A 6,059-nucleotide genomic window follows, 5' to 3' on the forward strand; every position below is an offset into this window, starting at 1 on the left:
TTTAAAAAGAAAACTAAATTAGGTTTTATGTAGTTTTAGTTCTATTAAAGCCTTGTCTGCTTTAAGTCATATACCAGTAATAATTGCCATCTTGAGATCATTTCCTCTTTTACAGGTGTGTCTTTAATTGGGTTTATAAAAGAAACAAGTTTTATTTGCTGGCTATAGTTTTGTTTTGCAGTAGAAAAACACCTGTCTGGCACAGGCTAATAGTAATAATCAGACGTATGAATGTACGCTCAACATAGTCCCAGTGTCTGCTTCTAATTTATCTCTAGGTTATAATCATTACGACCCAGACTATAAATGTGAGTTGTTTGGAGGATGACCCCAGTAATAGCACAGGTGACGGCATCATGAATCTCATGAGCTCAGTCACCAGAAGCTCTACAGATTTTCTCGTCCTAGAGCGCAGCAGTGGCATGGCTTTGCTGACCCTGGAGGTCAAATCGTTTTCGATATGAACCCGATTGCTACAAGACATTAGTTGCAGATTAAAGTTGTTAAAGGTCCCCTATTATAATGTTTTTCATCAATATATTATAGGTCTCAGATATATACAAAACATGTCTCTGAAGTGTTTGGCTCGAAATACCAAACAGATTGTGAATTATAGCATCCCATAAACCCACTGGGTCACTCCCCACGCCCCTCTGCGGGATATCTGGTTAAAAAACCCACTATGGTGCTCTCGGAGGAGATTCAGGTGATAAGGTTGGGGGGGGGTCCCCTTTGTTTTATTTGTGTCAATAAAGGTGTCCACCTAAGATCTAACACACTTATCTTTTAAATTAACTTCATAATAAAACCGGTATTTTTGTGATAAATCAGCAAAAAGCTTTTACACTCATTGATGTACTTAGAGGGGATTCCCATGGCTGCTAGAGATAGTCCATGCTCTTTTGGTGATGTTATTGGGGAGTTTTTTTATTTTAACCCTCTTCATAATAAGTAAGGTGAAACATATTTTACTTATGTTGACATTTTGTTATGTTAGAGAAGATGGTCCTGTTATCTTCCCACACAATTCACCATTAATTGTGTTTGGTTCCATTCTTCCTAATGCTTATCAAACATGCACTTCAGGAATGCACTTCGACAGTTTTTGTTTTTTTGTGGTCTGTCTCTTTACCTAAAACCAAAATGGCTCCAACCTGTCTTTTCCAATTTGGCTAAAACTCTGTATAGGCCAACAGTCAGCCGAGGAACTGTACATTGGAAATGTCAATTGGCTTAGAAAGTTTAAGTCTGACATTGATTCATTGTCTGAGACAATTGATTTAGCCTAATTACAGGGCTGCCTAATTTTGACACGGATGTCTTCTTGACAAAACCCATCCGAATCCCATTATCGTTGTATTTGGAGGTCTGATTTGGATTAGCTCTGCAAAAAAAGTTGACTTTTAGGATAAACCCCAGTAAGTGGAGAGCATTTTTTTCCCCAAAGCTGTTCACATTATGTTCTCTGAAAACATTATCAGCTGGAAAGCCTAAACAACTGTTAACTTTAGAAATAGCCAGACAGAGGAGCCACAAGCTGAATAATACATACTGTATATTTGACGAACCAACCTATTCTCCACACTCTTTGAACGAAGATGAACCCTCTCTTTAAGGCTCAGAATCAATCTGCTTTCTCTCTCCAGAGGCTCACAATCAAACCCCTCTCACACCAGATGCCCCATCTGCTCCAATGCTGAGGAGACACTTGGCTATTTTCCATAAGATAAAAAAGACATATGTTTCGTGTGGCTAATAAAAGAAATCTGCAGGAGATCTAAAAGCTATAAGTTTAATATAAAAAGGGCCAATACAATCATATGCACTGTATGCATTTGTTCAACATGTCCAATCAGTTACATGCGGGAAAAATGCAACGATTCATACAACTTGGACTGTCTGAACTGTCTCGCGTGTTATAATTTCAGGCCAGTAATTCATTTTTATCAAAAGGTCATCAGCATTATTATATCTGCTGCCACGGAAGTTTTGTTTTTTGGTTCGGTTTGTCCATCTGTTCGACAGCAAGATTATCAAAAAAACGATGGAAACTTGGTGAAAGGGTGAATCGTGGGTCAAGAAAGAACAGATGAAATTATGGAGCAGATCTGAATCTCAGGTCAGATCAAAAATATGTTTACTTTCAATAACATTGCGAGATAGGGAATCTGACCTTGGCAGATGTCAGCGCTCTCCAAGTGCCCTTGTCATTAGTTGTGGAGTTTTAGAATAATTGCTCCAATACAATTGAGTTGTTAGCTGTCGCTTAAAAGCAATACTTCAACATTTAATTTGTTTGTTCATTTTCTTGCAGACGAATAGACTGATACCTCTTTTGTGGTGCCATTCAATATGAAGCACATTTAAAGTCAAATATAAGTTGGCTTATTGGTAGAACTTTTCAGCAGATAACTCTTCAAGTTAGTCAGCTAGTGTTGAAGAGAAGTGTATTTCATTTGGTTCTTATTTATTTGTGTGGCTAGTTGGCTTTTGAAGTAGCGAAAACAAATTCCCCCTTCATATTTAATAAAGCTATTGCCAGGATGTGCAGTAAGCCGGACGCTATATCCATCCAAGAAATAATCAAGCACATATCCCCCCCTGTAAACCACAGTTTGTACACGTTTTCTCTTTGAAAATGTTCACATAGATTAAATGAACAATATATAACCTGTTAAATGTTTAGGAATGTTTGTTAGCAGATGTTCTATACTTTAGATGGAGCAAAGCTAACTTTCCCATCTTCTTTTTTGCTGATCAGAGCTCCTGGTATCCTGGTTCTTGCTTCATACTAAATGGACAGACTCAATGTTCAGTGGTTCTACTTTCTACAGAATAAAAGGTCTCATGTGGAGGGAATTGTGATGTTTCTAGCTGCACAGAGGTTCATCTAATAATGTACAGGTATTGGCTTGTTTCCAGGCACGGTGATCTGGCTCTACTTATCTCAGTGTGCAGCCGGGGCCCCTGCTCCTCCCTCGCAGTCACCCGCTGAGGAGATATGAGTTTACTGATGCTGTGCCAACAGCAAAATATGACCGTGATTACAGTGTGGTGCAGAGGTTACATAAGGCTTTAAGCCTGTCATTAGGAAAGATGTTTTTAAACATTTCCAAAATCTGTATTTGGCACTCGCCTGCCTGTTTGTAAATGATGTTGCTGGTTGTGGTAGATAATCTTCATTTGCATTTCCTGTTACAGTAGAGCCATCCATCCATTTTCTATCCATGGAGATTTAAATACTTTATTTTTGCTACTTATACAGTCAATTAGGATTATGTCACAACTCAACTTTTCTTTTTGTTGAATTTTTCTGCCATTTTCCTCCTATGATTTCAAAGTGATGCCCATTTGCTTTGTTCCGTTGCATGCCTAATGTTGCATTATATTGTTGTGCTTTTTCATGAATGCTTCTACTTGCATTAGGTCCAATTTAGATAACAGTTTTGCTGATTGCGTAATGGGGGTGTGGTGATGCTTCTTTTGTACTTACGTCAGCTTGACAGGGTTATTCTGCATCACCGTCAGACCAGTTCACAGCTGAGAGGATCTGAATGATTTGGATGTAGAAAATATTAATCGGGGTCATGTTTCAACATGTTTCAACATGTTTTTTTATAGTGTCTGATAATCTACTGTCAGTTTTTCGAGCTTGCAATGTGCTTCATAAAATTACAACAAGGCCCAAATATAAAATAATGATTTCCATTTGGTGATACAATTACGACACTGCCAGGTTTTTGTTTCTTGTCTTAGAACATTGCAGAGATGAAACGATCTCTCTTTTCTCACAGTGTCTGTGCCAACTCGGCTTTAAAGCCAGCAATCTTCCCAGATGCGTATTCAAATACCCTGTCTTGAGGGCCCAAATACAGAAACTCACAGGGAGCAGATATCAAACAAAGCATGAATAAAATACCTGAAAAATGTGTTTAAAATATAAGTGTGTTTACCTGCACTAGGACTATGAACTACTGTAAGTAAAAGGTAATTAAATGAAATGTAGCTAAAAATCCACAGTGATTAGCTTGGGAAATAGCAGACACAGTCTGTGTCGCCATCTGTTGGTCATCATCCAGCCCCGCAGGAACTCTTTACGGCTAAAATCCCAAAAGCAGCAGAAGCAATCGTACACGCAGCGTTAGTTTTCACAAGGCCCGAACAATAATATTTCCTTGCCAGTAATAAAAGGACTTTTGAAAACATTATAAGTTGGAACTGAGCCAAACATTTTAATAGCATTATATGAATAATGTGAGTTTCCCCAAATCTCAAACTGTTTAATTATAATTTATTATAACTGGACATATTTTCAGTTCTTCCCAGTAATGAATAACACTCACTTAATGAGGGAATAAGTAACCAACAATTAGGAGTAGTTTTCTATTAAATGCATGAAGAAAGTTCTTGCCTTTCCTTCAGAACAAACACTAGTTGCATGTTATTCATCTAACAAACAGGCAGTTTTAGGATACTCTGCTGCCAGTCACTGATCCATCCGACAAGCTACCGTACGTCATTATTCTGAGAGGATTGCAGTGCTAAAAAAGGATTACACCATTTGACATTTTTCCTGACCAAAACTACTTAACCACTTTGATTAGAGACCCAAAATAGGAAAAAAAACATTTCTGACGAAGCAGCAGATTAACTAATATTTTGGGTTGGTATTTTTACTTCTCGTGGGATTGATTTTTGCTGAATCATAAATAGATATACATAATTTGAGGAAACAGATCTGTCCCAGTTGCCTGTTGTGGACACAGCGTGTTTAGCCTACAGTGTAAAGGGTATTGTTTGTTATTATCGTTTGTATAATTCTCTCTATAGATAATTGAAAATGGCATAATGTTTCATAATTAAATAAAAAACAGTAGTATTGGCAGATATATTCACACTTCACTTTGCACTGAATATTTCCTAAATGTAATCTCCTTTATACAATGGCATACGAAACAAAAGTAAAGTAAATATACTGTGTAGTCATCACACTATTTGTTCCGCATAAAAAAAGACTAAAAGAAGCGCAGACATTTTTATTTTAAGTGGCGTTTCTAGAGGAAAAGTAAAATATACAGATCCCCGAACACCAATATAATATTTCTCCTGCATATGCCTCAGCTGTAAAATACCAAACCCGACGTTTAGCAACATGTGAGTGGCTTTATTGATCTCTTCTAGATGTTGCCTGCTTTCTGTATCAACTGCTCCTTGCCGTCTAACTCCTAATTGAGCCCAATATATATTTTTCATATGGTTTATGTCAGGGGTCGGCAACAGGCGGACCGCGGTCCGGATCCGGACCCAGACGCCAACCTATACGGACACGGGCCTATATATCAATACATTAATAGGGGATTTCAATTTTAACGGGAAGATTCTATTTTAACCGCTGCAGACAGGGGGCGAAAGAGACGAGTGAGCGATACAGGGAGAGAAACACAGAAGAAGAGACGAGAGCGAGGCAGAGAAAAGCGGAGAAGAAAGTAAGTGAACAGAATAATTAGCGATACAGGGAGAGAAGACGGAGAGTGAACAGGCGTGTTAGCGGCAGACAGGGAGAGACAAATAATTACACATGGCGCTCTCCAAGAAGAGGAAAGTGGACACTGAGAACAGAGATTTTAACCCTGAGTGGACGGACTCATTCATGTTCATCCTGCCCACTGGGAGCACAGAACCAGTGTGTCTCATTTGTTCAGAGAACGTGGCGGTGGCGCTCATTAAAAGTGCCAAAACGCCACTATGAGACAAAACACAAAGTGTTTGACCAAACATTACCTCTCAATTCAGAACTGAGGTTACAAAAAATAAACAGTCTCAGAGCCCGATATGATCAGTCCACCAGGATCAAAATTAAAACGAAATATGGTTCTAGGGCAGGCTAACCGAGGCTAACCAATGAGCACCTGCATGTATAAGAATGGCCCTGACACCATTGCAGCCCAGATTTACAAACTCCTGGTAGGACAAGCTCCAGCTCAATTCTCGTACTGAATTAAAACAAAATTTAGTGAAGGACTGCAATATAAGAGGGAAAGAAAGAGAAACTTTAAAAC

The sequence above is a fragment of the Notothenia rossii genome (assembly GCF_949606895.1).
Source record: "Notothenia rossii genome assembly, chromosome: 4".
Lineage (NCBI taxonomy): Eukaryota > Metazoa > Chordata > Actinopteri > Perciformes > Nototheniidae > Notothenia > Notothenia rossii.